Source organism: Motacilla alba, unplaced genomic scaffold (genome assembly GCF_015832195.1).
Source record: "Motacilla alba alba isolate MOTALB_02 unplaced genomic scaffold, Motacilla_alba_V1.0_pri HiC_scaffold_465, whole genome shotgun sequence".
NCBI classification, from domain to species: Eukaryota; Metazoa; Chordata; class Aves; order Passeriformes; family Motacillidae; genus Motacilla; species Motacilla alba.
The window spans coordinates 1-15,285 of NW_024037574.1; the positions used below are offsets into that span (position 1 = coordinate 1).

The following is a 15,285-nucleotide window of genomic DNA, read 5'->3' on the forward strand; positions in this document are numbered from 1 at the left end:
TAATTTGTACTTTAATATGCACTATAAATGTAAATGTGAATCTGAAAAATGTAAAAAACAGTTAAATATAATTTTAAGGAAAGGGTGTTTTGAGGTTTTATTTGGTTAAAGGCAGGGTGTTTTTAGTTTTCGTGCGGGTTTTTTTGGGGCATTTATTTTTGATGAGTTTTCGAAGGGGGTCGCACCTGTTGTTCTTGCCCCCCCTTCCCTCCAGGCGAGCGGCAGCCCCCGGCTGCGGCCGGCGGGAGTGCTGCCGCCCTGTGGACACAGCGCGGTACTGCAGCCCCCCCGAGCCAGCGCCCCGCCCCTCGCAGCTGGGCGCCGGGGGGGCGGGGGAAGGACGGCTGCCGAGGGAGAGGAGGGCGAGGGGCGGGAGAAGCGAGCGGCGAGCGGGGCGGTGTCTGTAAATAGAGGGGAGGGGCGAAGGTGTTTCAGAAGCGTAAAGGGACGCCGTGGCCGAGGTGAATGGCGGCGGCGAGGGCGGCCCGGCGGGGCCGGTTTCGGCGGGCGGCAGGGGCGCGGTCGCAGCGGTGCACGGGCCGGGGGCATGCGAGCGGCGTCGGAACAGGGCTACACCCCCCCTAGCCCCCGCGCGCGCCCCGCTCCAGACGGTGGAGGCGACCGCGTGCCGGAAAATCCCGGCGGGGCGGCGCCGGGCTGGCGTGCAGGTGGTGCCAGCCGTGCGGAGTCGAGGGGAGCTTTGCCGGGCCGGCGGGCGGAAGAGGCGGCGCGGGCGCTGCGCTGGTCCCGGCCGGTGCCGGTCGCTCTGTCCGCTCCCCGCTCTAAGTCCGAGAACAAGTGAGGACGAGCCAACGTCCCGTCACGTTTCAGCAGTACCAAATCACCTCATCTCTTCTTAATCCAGGCAGGCCCTGCGACGACGGCGTCGGCCTCCGAGCGCAGCCGAAGCGTGCGCCCCGAGGAGCCGGGCATTCTTAGGAGAATGGTGAGTAGCAGAATTTTCGGGTTTTGGCCGCTGTGGATGCTGGGCTGCAGGGTGTCACAAAGGATGCGGGCCGAGGAGGGTAGGCTGGAGGGTGACACAGAGGATCGGGGTAGCTGAGAGGCAGAAGGAGTCTTTAGGAGCGACTGGGGGATTCAGATTGTCACAGAGATGCTGAGAGGCTACTCTAGGGAACTTGAGGGTGACAAGAAGAGGCTTGGGGAGAGCCTTGAGGGGAAAAGTGGGGGGTGCCTGAGGGTGACAGGTGAACCAGAACTCACACCTCCCCTAACCTCACCCTAAAAACCAACCCTACCCGGGTGGAGAGCGTCCATCGGAGGTTAGGAGGCCAAGGGACAACATTGCAGGGCTTGGGGTGACACACAGACATTCCGGGCTGAGGGGCAAAGAGGGGGGGTTTGACAAGTGGGCAGCTTACACTGAGGGTTAGGGGTAAAAAGGACAAGACACAGAGTAATAGGTAAGGTTAGGCTACAGTTGCAGAAGCCCTCACCCCAGCCCTAAGCTCACCCCAAACAGCACCCCTAGGACACCAGTTTTCCCCAACAACAGCACAAGGCAGCGACCGTAGTAAAAAGGTAGCAATGATGTTTGTGGGCTAGACAGTGAAAGGTAGGAGTTGGGGGCTGTGCATTTTTTAGAGCTTTTTTCAGGGGTTGCAAAGGATATTTTAGGGTTGTGTTTGTGGGAGTTTTTTAGGGATTTTCTGGGAACGTTTAGGATAATTTTAGGGCTCTTTCAGGGCTTTTAAGAGGTCTTTTTAGGGTATTTTAAGGGCTTTCTTAGTAGTTTTTAGAATTTTTAGGGGGGGTTCTGAGTCTTCTTGGGGCTTTTTTAGGACTATTGAGGGTATGTGGAGGACTTTTTTAGATATTGGCTATTTCTACAGTTTTTGAGGGAATTTTTAGGTCTGTTTTAAAGGTCTTGTCAGGGCATTTTAAGGATTTTTGGGCTATTTTTGAGCTCTTTTAGGACTATTTAGGGGATATTTAGGGGTTGTTAGGGGTGTTTTAGGGGTTTTTAAAAGTACAGTATTTTTAGTGTATTTTAAGGGTATTCTTGGGGGTTTTAGCACATTTTGAAGATTAGGGCTTTTTTAGGGAATTTTTAGGGTTTTTTGGGGTCTTTTCATGGCACAAAACACAGAGACCAAAGGGCAGTTCGAGGGGCAGCTGAGAAGGGGCTTGAGGGTGACACAGAGCCTGAAGACTGGGGCGTAGAGGGAGGGATTTAGGGGTAAAGGGAGAGCACCTGAGGGCTGGACAGTCCAGTGGAAATCAGGGCTACAGGGTACAGCTTAGGAGCCAAGTTCAGGTACACACACCCCAGCCCTGACTTCACCCTAAGCAGTCCCCCTACCAACAGCCTTTTCCCCCAACAGCAGCACAACACAGCAACCCCAACAGAGACCACACCACAACCCTCCCGGTGTGACAAGACAGCAACCCTCACACCAGGACAATGACAGAACCCTCAGAGGACAATAAGTACCACTGCAAAAAGATAGGGACAACACCTGAGGGCTAGAGAGCAAGAGGCAGAGTTTGGAGGCTGAGCATGTTTTTTTTGAGGTTTGTTCCAGAACTTTTAAACATACTTAGGGGATTTTGGAAGGTTTTTTAGGACTTGTCTGGGATTTTTTAGGGTATTGTTGGGGGTTTTTCAAAGCTATTTTAGGAATCTTTAGCATATTTTGAAGATTACGGGCAGGGTCAGAGGACACACCCTCTGAAAAGGCAAAGTTTTAGGGCTGCAATGCATTAGAAAGGGGCCAGCAGCAGCACAGCTGGTCCTGTCCCCCGCTCTCGGTCCGAAGGTCGTAAGTTTTAGACCCAGCTAAGTCCTTGCGGTCAAAGTTAGGGTTAGATGCCCTTAGCTTTGGTCTGTGAGAAATTCCACACAGGAAAACTCACACCCCGAGTTTCCCGATGCCAGTTTGCGGGAGGCGCTCAGCAAACTGCCAGGGCAGCCCGAGTTCTAGGCGGGGGCAGCTCCACTCCGGGAGAAATCCCACGCCGTTCGGAAGCAGAGCAGGCATAGGCCCCCGGACAGGAACGCCAGCCCTTTTCCCCATAAAGCCAAACTCACCCCCACCGCGTGCGGACGTCCGTTCACAAGAGGCCCGTGGCACTCCAAGGGCAGCGAGAGTTCTCGGCCTCGGCAGCTGCGGTCTGCCAGAAATCATTTGCCATCTGCAGTTTTGGAGGCAGAATCCCAGTTTTGGCCCTGGGCACACAGAAGGGAAAGACTGTTAATTTCCTTGGAAAGGAAAGTCTAGCACCCCATTGTTTAAGGGGCAGATGAAAGGCTGTGTAGGGGAGGGAACTCTGCACAGGACCTTTCTTCACCTCACCCCCCAGTCCAAGGTCTAGCAGCACCCCGTGTGACCAGCTGCTTTCAGGGGGTTCCCCGGGCACACCCGCACAGGGAGATGCTAGTCCAGAGGGGCTAACGGGGGTATCCCGAGCGTCCCTCCCAGAGCTATGGTCGGAACATCCAGCAGGGACAGGGGAGCAGCCGGACCCACCCGGGCACGGAGCATCGCTTCGAGAAAATGCCAAGAGAAGAACCCTCTCGCCAAGGGGCAGCACCTGAGCGGGCCGGGCAGCATGTGGGGTTCCAGGGGAGAGCTTTCAACTTTCCCCTTTTACTGTGTCAGTCCCTCCCCAGAGCCTTCAGACCCTCCACAGCACTCCCAGAAAAGAGAGGGGTTATTAGGAGAAAAGGGGTTTAAATGGAGGGAAAAAGCTTCCCTTTCCCCTATTTTTTGTGTTCAAATTGTGAGGGAATCTGCTTCCACTGCAATTTTAATGGTCTCAGTTGAAAGAATCCTGCCTTTTCTATGCTGTTAGGGGGGCTAATTGACAGGGAGTCACCATTTTCCATTATTTTCCAGTTTAAATAGAAGGGGAAAACCTTAACGATGTTCTTTATGGGTTTGATTTAAGGGTAACCACCCTTTTTTTTGTTTTCCTAAGGCTTAAACTGAGGGGGATGCCCAGCTATCTCTCCTTCTTAAGGGTTTGGATTGAGGGAAAAATCCCTATTTCTTTCATCACTGGAGAGATTTACAGTAAGAAAACCTGCTCTTTTCCCAATATTTTAGGGGATTAAATTAAAGGGCAGAAGGCATTTATTTGCCATTGTATCAGTTTCAGTGGAGGCAACTGCCCCATTTTCTCATTTTAAGGGGTTCACTTGAAGGAAGCTCTACCTTTTTCAGCATTTTAAGGGTTTAAATGTGCATTTCAGGGCACTTCTTTCTGTGCCCTAGGACCAGATATCTCAGAGAAGGGTGAGCCTGGCATGTACCTAACCCTTACACTGCCTGGGAGGCTATTATTTTTCTTATTTTTGTTTATAATGTAGATAGCCCTAATTAGAGGTCCCAAGCAGACTTAGACTATTCATATCATTAGTATTCTTCCCCACCCTACTTAGTCACACATGAAATAATATTTAGTAGTCACTAAAGAATAATTATGTCAGTTGACAGCAACTTACCCAATTTGTCTGGCTGTGCTACCTAAACACAAAGTTTTATTTCTCACCAGTTTTCCGCCCTTTTGCTCCAATTAGTTGTAGCAAAAAAGAAAGCGTTGTCATTCCTCTGAAGAGTTTTCTCCTATATCAAGCCCTTTACTCCCCTTGAATTCAAGGCAGAGGAGCCAAACAGCTGTAGCTGCTCTGAGGGCTTTTATACCTGGTGGGATTTGCCCCCTCCCTTTTCCTGGGTGTCATGGGAAGGAGAGGTGGGCCCAATCAGGGGTATATTAACCCCAGCTTTTGCAGAGGGGCTTCATTCCCTCTCTGGGATCTGCTGGGATAAGAGCTCTCCTCTCATTTCAGTGAAGAGACTCTTTCAGCTTATCTTAGCTTGTTTCCAGCAGGTGCTTTTAGGCATCTAAAGTCATAGAGGCTTTGAAGATGCTGTGAAGAATACAGCATTGAACACAGGGAGTATTTAAGGTCATGATTTTGGGTTGTGTTTTTAGGGGTGGAAAAGTTCTTTTGTAGTTTCTGGTTTTGTTCTTGGTTGTTTTTAGGTTGGAGGAGGAGCGCAACTTCCGGAAAATCCAGATTGCGTCGAGTGCAACACTTTTTGTGGCAGATTCATCACATCACAAAAAGGATCCGCCCAGTGTCAAAGATGATGCTTGAGATTGAGACTACAATTAAGTTGAGGATTGTGACTAGGAGCAGGAGGGTGAGGATGTATCTGGTTAGGAGTTATTGTGGGGGGTGGTGGGGGGTTTTGAAGGCAGCAAGGTGAGAAACGGTGTCTATTTGAGGGCCCCCCCAAGGCATTTCACAAGCGTAGCAGAGGCATTCACATGTCTTACAGCACACAAGCACACTGCAGTCACAGAAACTTTGCCTTTCTCTAACCCAGGTGCCACAGCCTTGGACTCAGGATGAAGCTGGAGACTCGAGGACCCAGGCACACTCAGGAGAGGGCAAGTAGCTGATTTTCTGGGATTTGGCCCATATATCACTGAACTCATACATTGTTTCTGGTTTTCTTTATTGTAGTTGACCAAGAGGCTGACAGGGATCACAGGGCCCTCTGAGGCAGACTCATTTCAGGTCCAACGTGGATTCACCTCACCGGTCATCCGAAAGATAAGTTGGGGGCCACAGCCTGGAGATGGGATGATAGGAGAGTAGTGGCTTGGAAATTCCTAGACAGATTTAAAAATTTGTAGAGGGTGAAGACATGTCCTCTAAGGGGTCCCGTGGAACAGCTAAAGGGAGAGGCTCTGCTTTCAATTGCAGCTGTAGGGTATGCGGTGCAGAACAGTTCCGGTCAGCGTTGTGTTGTTCGGTGTCCTGTGTTACCTAGTGTGTCTTTGGGGTCCCTTGGATCCAATATCTCTGCCTTCTCCCCTCGAGGCCCTTAGCAAAACCATCAGCTGTCATGTCTAGGTTCTCGAACGCTGGCGCTTCTCAGCAGGATGCCAATATCATTTGTTCTTTTACCGGCGGGCTCAGCCGCATCTCGAGTCACATCTCCGAAGCATCGAGTCAGACCTCTTGAGGCCTTGTTCCCGGCTGTATCAGCATCCATCCTTTCCAGCCGTGAGCTGTAAAGTCCCGGGGCACGAAAGATTGTATGATATGGAGAACATTCTAAACATATCATTGTCTCACAGCCGCCTTGATCATTGTGACCAACAGGTCTTATAACAGGTCACTCTGTTCCAGTCTTCTGCTCCTTAGAGGGGCTGCCTCCATCCACTGTCCCCTGAGCATCAGTCATCTCTTTTGGCATCCTCGTGGTCCTTGCCACTACTTATTCTTGCCAGGAACTCTTTTCTCATCATTGTGTCACACTTTGTAGTATAAAGTGATGTTTGTGTTTAGAGACCCCATTGTTTGTCACGTCCCGTCCTGTGTCACGGGTGCGTGCACATATTTGTGCCGGAGCTGCTCTGCCCCGCTGCATAGCCTGGTGCGATAGGACCAGTCCCGGGGACTTGAACTTAGTAGCGTGGGCTGTAGTTGGACTCTAGATGGTATTCCTAGATTGACACAAGATGTTTGGAGCTGTGAAGGTGTCCTGCAGCCCTTTGACTTTTGTTCTAACTTTCCTTCAGATCCAGAAGGATAGAATCCATGGCGGAGTGCCCCATTCCGGGTGCAGGGGTTCGGCCGAGCAGGTCAGTCACGGTTTGTGTTTGCAGGGGAAGTGTAAATGGTGACTCTGTTACAGCACTGTTCCTTGTCTTTATTTTTAGGAAGTCAAGCCAGATAGCAGCAATCAAGTTGAAGAGGGCAAGGTGAGCAGTGTGCAGTGGACAAAAGCAGTTGTTATTGCTGAGATCTCAATTTCTGTTGCAACTCTAAGCGTCCATTCTCGTTTGTGTGCTTTAGGCAGTCCACTCGGAGTATGCCAGGCCCCCGTCACCAGCCACCTGATGGACCGGGTTTGCTGCTTTCATGAGCCCTGTGGACGTCCGACTGGACTAGGTGATGAAGCCTTTGCTTTTTCTGTTTAAAGGTGGCACCCGGGTAGACTTTGGCAATGGCAGAGGAGTTGCAGTGAGTCAGGGAAGCGGGGAGGAGGAGCGAGGGTCCGCTCTGGTTTTCAGCAATGCCAGATCACCTCGTCCGCTCTTAACCCAGGCGGACCCTGCGACGACAGCGTGGCCTCCGAGCACGGCGCAATCGTGCTGCCCGAGGACCCGGGCATTCTTAGGAGAGCAGTGAGTAGCAGAATGGTTGGGTTTGGCCGACGTGCCGCCAAGATCACACAGTGATGCTCTGTTTTCTTGACTGTAGGAGACTACGAGACAACAGCCCAGTGACAGCAGGAACTTCCCAGATGGCGAGGCGGCCTTCCTTTGCACCTGACATGGACCGGGTTCCCCAGATGTCAGAGATAAGTAGAGGGCTGTGACCCAGAGAGGGGATGAAAGTGGGGTGCTGGGTTGGCACTCAACGGGAGGAGTTTTTGAGTCTGCTTTGGAGATGGGGATGTGCAGGAAGTGCCCTTTAGGCCACTGAAAGGCAAAGTTTCACTTGTGATCACAGTGCTGAGGTGCGCAGGGCAGAGCAGTCCCGGTGTGTCTCGTGTCACTTCTCTGTTGTGCATTCTGTGTGTTTGGGTGTCTCAGGTCTTTTTCCTTAGCCCTTTGAGGGGCCTGTCAGAAACCCATGCATCATTCTTAGCATCTGTGATCTCTGCGTTCCTTGGCCTGGCACCAATGCCATAGAACTTTTGACTCGGGAGCTCAGATAGGCATCAGAATCGCATCTCTTTAGAAGCATCCGGTCAGATGTCTTTTCAGGTCTTGTTCTGAGCTGTATAGACAGCTGCGCCCCGCAAGGATCCATTGTGGTGGATTAGGAGTCATAAGAATGTGAGGACTGGTAGAGGATTCTGACCGTAGGATTCACAGGCATCCATCTTTGCAGCTTCTTGGAATAAATATTTCAGTTAGCATCTTCTTCCTCCAGGGTTCTCTGAGCCTCATCAGCTCGCCGTCGCCCTCTCCTCGGTCATCTCATATTGCATTCTTTTGGTCCTTGCAGTCATCCTTCTTGCCAAGAGATTTCTATCCCTGTTGTGTCCCCCATTGTTTGTCACGTCCCATCCTGTGTCACAGGTGTGTACACGTATTTGTGCCGGAGCTGCTCTGCCCTGCTGCGTAGCCTGGTGCGATAGGAGTAGTCCTGGGGACTTGAGATTTGTAACGTGGGCTGCAGTTGGACTGTAGATGGTATTCCTAGATTGACAAAAGGTGTTTCCACCTGTTGAGTTATCCTGCAGCCCTTTGACGTATATCCTAACTTTCTTTCAGGTGCTGATGCATTATATCCTTGTCAGAGCGCCCCATCCCGGGCTTGTGGGTTCCCATGAGCAGGTCAGTCACTGTTTGTATCTGCAGAGGAAGCATAAATGGTGACTATGTTACAGCACTGTTCTTTGTCTTTATTTTTAGGAAGTCAAGCCAGAAAGCAGCAGTCAAGGCCGAGTGGGCTAGGTGAGCATTGAGTTGTGTACAGAAGTAGTTGTTATTGGTCAAGTCTCACTTTCTGGTGCAACTCCAAGCCTCCATTCTCGTTTGTTTGCTTTAGGCAATTGACCCAGCATATGTCCAGCCACCGCCACCAGCCAGCCCATGCACCGGGTTTCCTGCACATGTGGGCCTTGTGGAAGTATTATAGGACTCTGCGATGAAGCCTTTAAATTTTCTCATTCACCGTCCTATCTGGGTAGCCATCAGGGCCAGCCAAGGAGTTGTGGTGAGTCGGGGAGGTAGGGAGCAGGAGCGACGGTCCGTTGAGGTTTCAGCAATGCCAAATCAAGTTGTCTCCGCTTAATCTAGGCAGACCCTGCGACAATGGTGTCAGCCTCCAAGCACGGCCAAAGCGTGCGGCCCGAGGACCTGGGCATTCCTAAGAATGTGGTGAGTAGCAGACTTGTTTGGTTTTGGCCGATGTGCTGCTAAGCTTGTGCACTGATGTTTGGTTTTCTTTCTCTTGGCAGAGTAAGATACAACAGCCCGGTGCCAGCAGGGACTGCTCAGATGGCGAGGCTGCTTTCTTTAGCACCTGACACAGATTGGCATGCCCACCTGTCTGAGAGATGAGTAGAGGGCTGCGACCCGCAGAGGGGATGAAAGTGGGTTGCTGGGTTGGGACTCACCGGGAGGGATTTTTGAGTCTGCTTTGGTGACGGATGTGGAAGAAGTGGCCCCTTAGGCCATGTAAAGGGAAAGTGTCACTTTTAAACACAGTCCTGAGGTGCTCTGGGCAGAGCAGTCCCGGTGTGTCTCGTGTCACTTGTCTGTTGTGCGTTCTGTGTGTTTGGGTATCTCATGCCTTTTTCCTTAGCCCTTTGAGGGGCCTGTCAGAAACCCATGCATCATTCTTAGCATCTGTGATCTCTGCGTTCCTTGGCCTGGCACCGATGCCATAGAACTTTTGACTCGGGAGCTCAGACAGGCATCAGAATCGCATCTCTCTTTAGAAGCATCCGGTCAGATGTCTTTTCAGGTCTTGTTCTGAGCTGTATGGACAGCTGCGCCCCGCAAGGATCCATTGCGGCAGATTAGGAGTCGTAAGAATGTGAGGACTGGTAGAGGATTCTGACCGTAGGATTCACAGGCATCCATCTTTGCAGCTTCTTGGAATAAATATTTCAGTTAGCATCTTCTTCCTCCAGGGTTCTCTGAGCCTCATCAGCTCGCCATCGCTCTCGACTCGGTCATCTCATATTGCATTCTTTTGGTCCTTGCAGTCATTCTTATTGCCAAGAGATTTCTATCCCTGTTGTGTCCCTATTGTTTGTCACGTCCCGTCCTGTGTTACGGGTGTGTGCACGTATGTGTGCCGGAGCCGCTCTGCCCCGCTGCGTAGCCTAGTGTGATAGGACAAGTCCCGGGGACATGAACTTTGTAACGCAGTGTGTAGTCGGACTCTAGATGGTATTCCTAGATTGACACAAGCTGTTTGGAGCTGTGAAGTTATCCTGCAGCCCTTTGGTGTATATCCTAACTTTCTTTCAGGTGCTGATGCATTATATCCTTGTCAGAGCGCCCCATCCCTGGCTCGTGGGTTCCTATGAGCAGGTCAGTCACTGTTTGTATCTGCAGAGGAAGCATAGATGGTGACTATGTTACAGCACTGTTCTCTTTTTTTATTTTTAGGAAGTCAAGGCAGAGAGCAGCAGTCAAGGCCAAGTGGGCAAGGTGAGCATTGAGTTGTGTACAGAAGTAGTTGTTATTGCTTAAGTCTCATTTCTGGTGCAACTCTAAGCCTCCATTCTCGTTTGCTTGTTTTAGGTAATTGACTCGGCGTATGTCCAGCCCCCGTCACACACTGGCCAATGCACTGGGTTTCCTGCACATGTGGGCCTTGTGGGAGTATTACAGGTCTCTGCGATGAAGCCTTTAAATTTTCTCATTCACCGTCCTTTCTGGGTAGCCATCAGGGCCAGCCAAGGAGTTGTCGTGAGTCGGGGAGGTAGGGAGCAGCCGCAAGGGTCCTTTCAGGTTTCAACAATGCCAAATCAAGTTGTCTCTGCTTAATCTAGGCAGACAATGGTGTCTTAATCCTGTGACAACGGCGTCAGCCTCCGAGCACGGCCAAAGCGTGTGGCCCGAGGTCCTGGGCATTCTTAAGAATGTGGTGAGTAGCAGACTTGTTTGGTTTTGGCTGATGTGCTGCTAAACTTGTGCACTGATGTTTGGTTTTCTTTCTCTTGGCAGAATAAGATACAACAGCCCGGTGCCAGCAGAGACTGCTCAGATGGCGAGGCTGCTTTCTTTAGCACCTGACACAGATTGGCATGCCCACCTGTCTGAGAGATGAGTAGAGGGCTGCGACCCGCAGAGGGGATGAAAGTGGGGTGCTGGGCTGGGACTCACCGGGAGGGATTTTTGAGTCTGCTTTGGAGACGGATGTGGAAGAAGTGGCCCCTTAGGCCATGTAAAGGGGAAAGTGTCACTTTTGATCACAGTGCTGACGTGCGCAGGGCAGAGCAGTCCCGGTGTGTCTCGTGTCACTTGTCCATCGTGCATTATGTGTTGTTTGGGTATTCCATGTCACAGGTCTTTTTCCTTAGCCCTTTGAGGGGCCTGTCAGAAACCCATGCATCATTCTTAGCATCTGTGATCTCTGCGTTCCTTGGGCTGGCACTGATGCCATAGAACTTTTGACTTGGGAGCTCAGACAGGCATCAGAATCGCATCTCTCTTTAGAAGCATCCGGTCAGATGTCTTTTCAGGTCTTGTTCTGAGCTGTATGGACAGGCCCCACAAGGATCCATTGCGGCAGATTAGGAGTCGTAAGAATGTGAGGACTGGTAGAGGATTCTGACCGTAGGATTCACAGGCATCCATCTTTGCAGCTTCTTGGAATAAATATTTCAGTTAGCATCTTCTTCCTCCAGGGTTCTCTGAGCCTCATCAGCTCACCATCGCTCTCGACTCGGTCATCTCATATTGCTTTCTTTTGGTCCTTGCAGTCATCCTTCTTGCCAAGAGATTTCTATCCCTGTTATGTCCCCATTGTTTGTCACGTCCCGTCCTGTGTCACGGGTGTGTGCACATATTTGTGCCGGAGCCACTCTGCCCTGCTGCGTAGCCTGGTGCGATAGGAGTAGTCCTGGGGACTTGAGATTTGTAAGGTGGGGTGTAGTCAGGCTCTAGATGGTATTCCTAGTTTGACACAGGATGTTTGGAGCTGTGAAGTTATCCTGCAGTCCTTTGACTTGTCTTAACTTTCTTTCAGATGCAGCAGGATAAAATCCATGGCAGAGCATCCCATCCTGGATTAGGGGGCTCCCATGAGCAGGTCAGTCACTGTTTGTGTTTGCAGGGGAAGGGTAAATGGTGACTCTGTTACAGCACTGTTCTTTGTTTTTATTTTTAGGAAGTAAAGCCAGATATCAGCAGTCACGTTGAAGAGGGCAAGTTGAGCAGTGTCCAGTGGAATGAAGCCTTTGTTAGTGCTCAAGTCTCACTTTTTGGTGCAGCTCTAAGCCTCCATTGTAGTTTGTGTCCTTTAGGTAATTCACTCGGAGTATGCAAAGCTCCCGTCACGCACTGGCCAATGGACCGGGTTTGCTGCTCTTGTGAGCCCTCTGGGAGTCTTACAGGACTCGGTGATGAAGCCTTTGCCTTTTTTACTTAAAGGTGTCATCTGGGTCTCCTTTGGCAACAGCCATGGAGTTGCGGTGAGTCGGGGAAGCAGGGAGGAGAAGGGAGGGTCCGCTCAGGTTTCAGCAATGCCACATCACCTCGTCTCCTCTTAACCCAGGCATACCCTGCAACGACGGCGTGGCCTCCGAGCGCAGCAAAAGCATGTGGCCCGAGGAGCTGGGCATTCTCTGGAGAACGGTGAGCAGCAGAATTGTTAGGTTTTGGCCGACGTGCTGCCCAGATCACGCATTGATGCTCGGTTTTCTTTAATGTAGCTGTCTAAAAGACAACGGCCCAGTGACAGCAGGAACTTCCCAGCCAGGGAGGCTGCATTCCTTCACACCAGACATGGATCGGCATCCCCAGATGTCTGAGATGAGTAGAGGGCTGTGACCCATAGAGGGGATGAAAGCAGGGTGCTGGGTCGGGACTCACCAGGAGGAGTTTTTGAGTCCGCTTTGGAGACGGGGATGTGGAAGAAGCGGCCCCTTAGGCCACTGAATGGGAAAGTGTCACTTTTGATCACAGTGCTGACATGCTCAGGGCAGAGCAGTCCCGGTGTGTCTCGTGTCACTTGTCTATTGTGCGTTCTGTGTGTTTGGGTATCTCATGCCTTTTTCCTTAGCCCTTTGAGGGGCCTGTCAGAAACCCATGCATCATTCTTAGCATCTGTGATCTCTGCGTTCCTTGGCCTGGCACCGATGCCATAGAACTTTTGACTCGGGAGCTCAGACAGGCATCAGAATCGCATCTCTCTTTAGAAGCATCCGGTCAGATGTCTTTTCAGGTCTTGTTCTGAGCTGTATGGACAGCTGCGCCCCGCAAGGATCCATTGCGGCAGATTAGGAGTTGTAAGAATGTGAGGACTGGTAGAGGATTCTGACCGTAGGATTCACAGGCATCCATCTTTGCAGCTTCTTGGAATAAATATTTCAGTTATCATCTTCTTCCTCCAGGGTTCTCTGAGCCTCATCAGCTCGCCATCGCTCTCGACTCGGTCATCTCATATTGCATTCTTTTGGTCCTTGCAGTCATCCTTCTTGCCAAGAGATTTCTATCCCTGTTGTGTCCCCCGTTGTTTGTCACGTCCCGTCCTGTGTCACGGGTGTGTGCACATATCTGTGCCGGAGCTGCTCTGCCCCGCTGCGTAGCCTGGTGCGATAGGACCAGTCCCGGGGACTTGATTTGTAGCGTGGGCTGTAGTCGGACTCTAGGTGGTATTCCTAGATTGACACAAGCTGTTTGGAGCTGTGAAGGTATCCTGCAGCCCTTTGACTTTTGCCTTAACTTTCCTTCAGGTGCAGAAGGATTCCCCTGATCAGGTCAGTCATCGTTTGTGTCTGCTGGGGAAGTGTAAATGGTGTCTCTGTTGCAGCACTGTTCATTGCCTTTTTTTTTGGTTTCTTTTTTAGGAAATTATGCCAGAGAGCAGCAGTCAAGTTGAGGAGGGCAAGGTGAGCAGTGATCAAAAGATGCCAGCATTTGTTATTGCTGAGGCCTCAATTTCTGGTGCAACTCTAAGCATCCACTGTTTTTTTGTTAGGTGGTCTCCTTGCAACTTCTCCCGGCCAAGGATGCCCGATGCCAGGTGGGTGCAAGCTTTAGGTATAGGTGTGGCATACTTGTCAGATCAGGGAGGTTGTGTTTTCCCAGTATCTCAGCATCCTGTTTTGCTTTGTTTCATTACAGGTGCTGTCCCTGCCCTAGGTGTGCCAAGGAACAGAGGCAAGCGGGTGAGTCGGTGTTTAGGCAGGATGACTCACGGGTGAGCGTTCCGTAGCAGCACGCTAAGCGTGTACCTTTTCTTTTTGCAGGTATCTTCGGGCCAGCCTCTGGAGTCAAATCAAGATTTGAGGTGAGCTGGGACAGTGGTGTGGAGGAGTCCCGGGGATTACTCATTTTGAGGGCAATAGTCACCTTTTCTGTTTTCTCTTAGGTACCGTGAGGAGGCTTGTAGGCGAAGTTTGGAAACGGCTGCACCGAAGCACACGTCTTGATGTCCACATCCAACCGACGATGGATTTTGTTCGCTCATCTTCCAAAAGCTAAGTGTCTAAGTGTTGGGGCGAGTAGTTGGGAGAAGGGGAAAAACCTTTGCTATCACAGGAGGCAGTTTAATGTTAGCTTAGCGGAGAGGTCTGTAGGGGGATGGAGCTCTTTGGAAGTAAAGGGATAGGGCTTGTCCTCAGCCTCAGCAGCGCCTTTGCCGGGCAGGGTAGTTCCGATCCATCTCTGCATTCTCTTTGAACGTTTCTCTGTGAACTTTGCGTCGTCAGCCTTCTTCGACTCTCAGCGTCGTCGTGGATCTTTCCCCCGAGGAGCTCACCTTCAGGCTCGGAGCTATAGCCACGGTCACCCGGCAGTCTTCGCTTCCTTCTCTAGGCGTACTGAGCCTTTTGAGCATCCTCCTAACTGCTCTGACACTAACTTCTTTTAAGGAGTTGCGTTTCATCATCACGTGCTGTCCTAGGGCTTTCTTTCCTTTGGCATCATCGGCCTGTGGCTCATCTTGCGCTAGGAATCTTGGGTCCATAAGGTGAAACTGCCAGGCGGTTTCCACTCGTGTCTGTGTTATGTTGTCCGTGTCTGTGTTATGTTGTCCATGTCTGTGTTATGTTGTCCGTGTCCATTGTCTTCTGTGCTGTAGGCCTTTGTTACATCTCGATGCTTTATCGGCATCATTCTGCATCATATCGGCCGCATTTTACTCACGTTCCTCCCCGGATATCGCTTATTCCGGCATCTTTACATTTTTACTCTCTGAGCCAGGAAGAAGTACACAAGATATTTTCATTCATCTTCCTTCTCAACTTTGGTAGTGCCTTTTTTTCCCGTGCCATTCTCTTGGACTTCCATAGGGAGTGTATTACACCCTCATGTGACTACTAGTTCTCTAGGTTCCATCTTCTCAAAGGGTAGACGGCTCAAGAATTAATCTTCCAGAGAGTTATCTCAAATCACTTATATTGTACCGATGGTGGCTTATACTGTGTGCGCTTATATTATATGCAATTATGCTGGTTTACATTGTTTGTACTTATCCTCTATGTACCTGTGTTGGCTTATATTGTATGCAATTATGCTGGCTCATATTGTATGTACTTATACTGTATGTAATGATGCTGGTTTACATTGTGTGTGCTTATATTGTATGCAATCATGCTGCTTTAC

The 15,285-nt window shown here is 50.7% G+C and overlaps 2 long non-coding RNA genes across 2 annotated transcripts; both read left to right on the plus strand.

The window, feature by feature from the left end:
* The first annotated feature begins 864 nt into the window (after positions 1–864).
* LOC119696823 lies at positions 865–5,457 on the plus strand. The gene is made up of 3 exons (XR_005255665.1): positions 865–946; positions 5,011–5,171; positions 5,358–5,457. It is a non-coding gene; the product is annotated as an uncharacterized LOC119696823 (long non-coding RNA).
* Positions 5,458–13,800: 8,343 nt separating this feature from the next.
* LOC119696822 lies at positions 13,801–15,253 on the plus strand. The gene is made up of 3 exons (XR_005255664.1): positions 13,801–13,847; positions 13,929–13,969; positions 14,051–15,253. It is a non-coding gene; the product is annotated as an uncharacterized LOC119696822 (long non-coding RNA).
* The last annotated feature ends 32 nt before the right edge of the window (positions 15,254–15,285 follow it).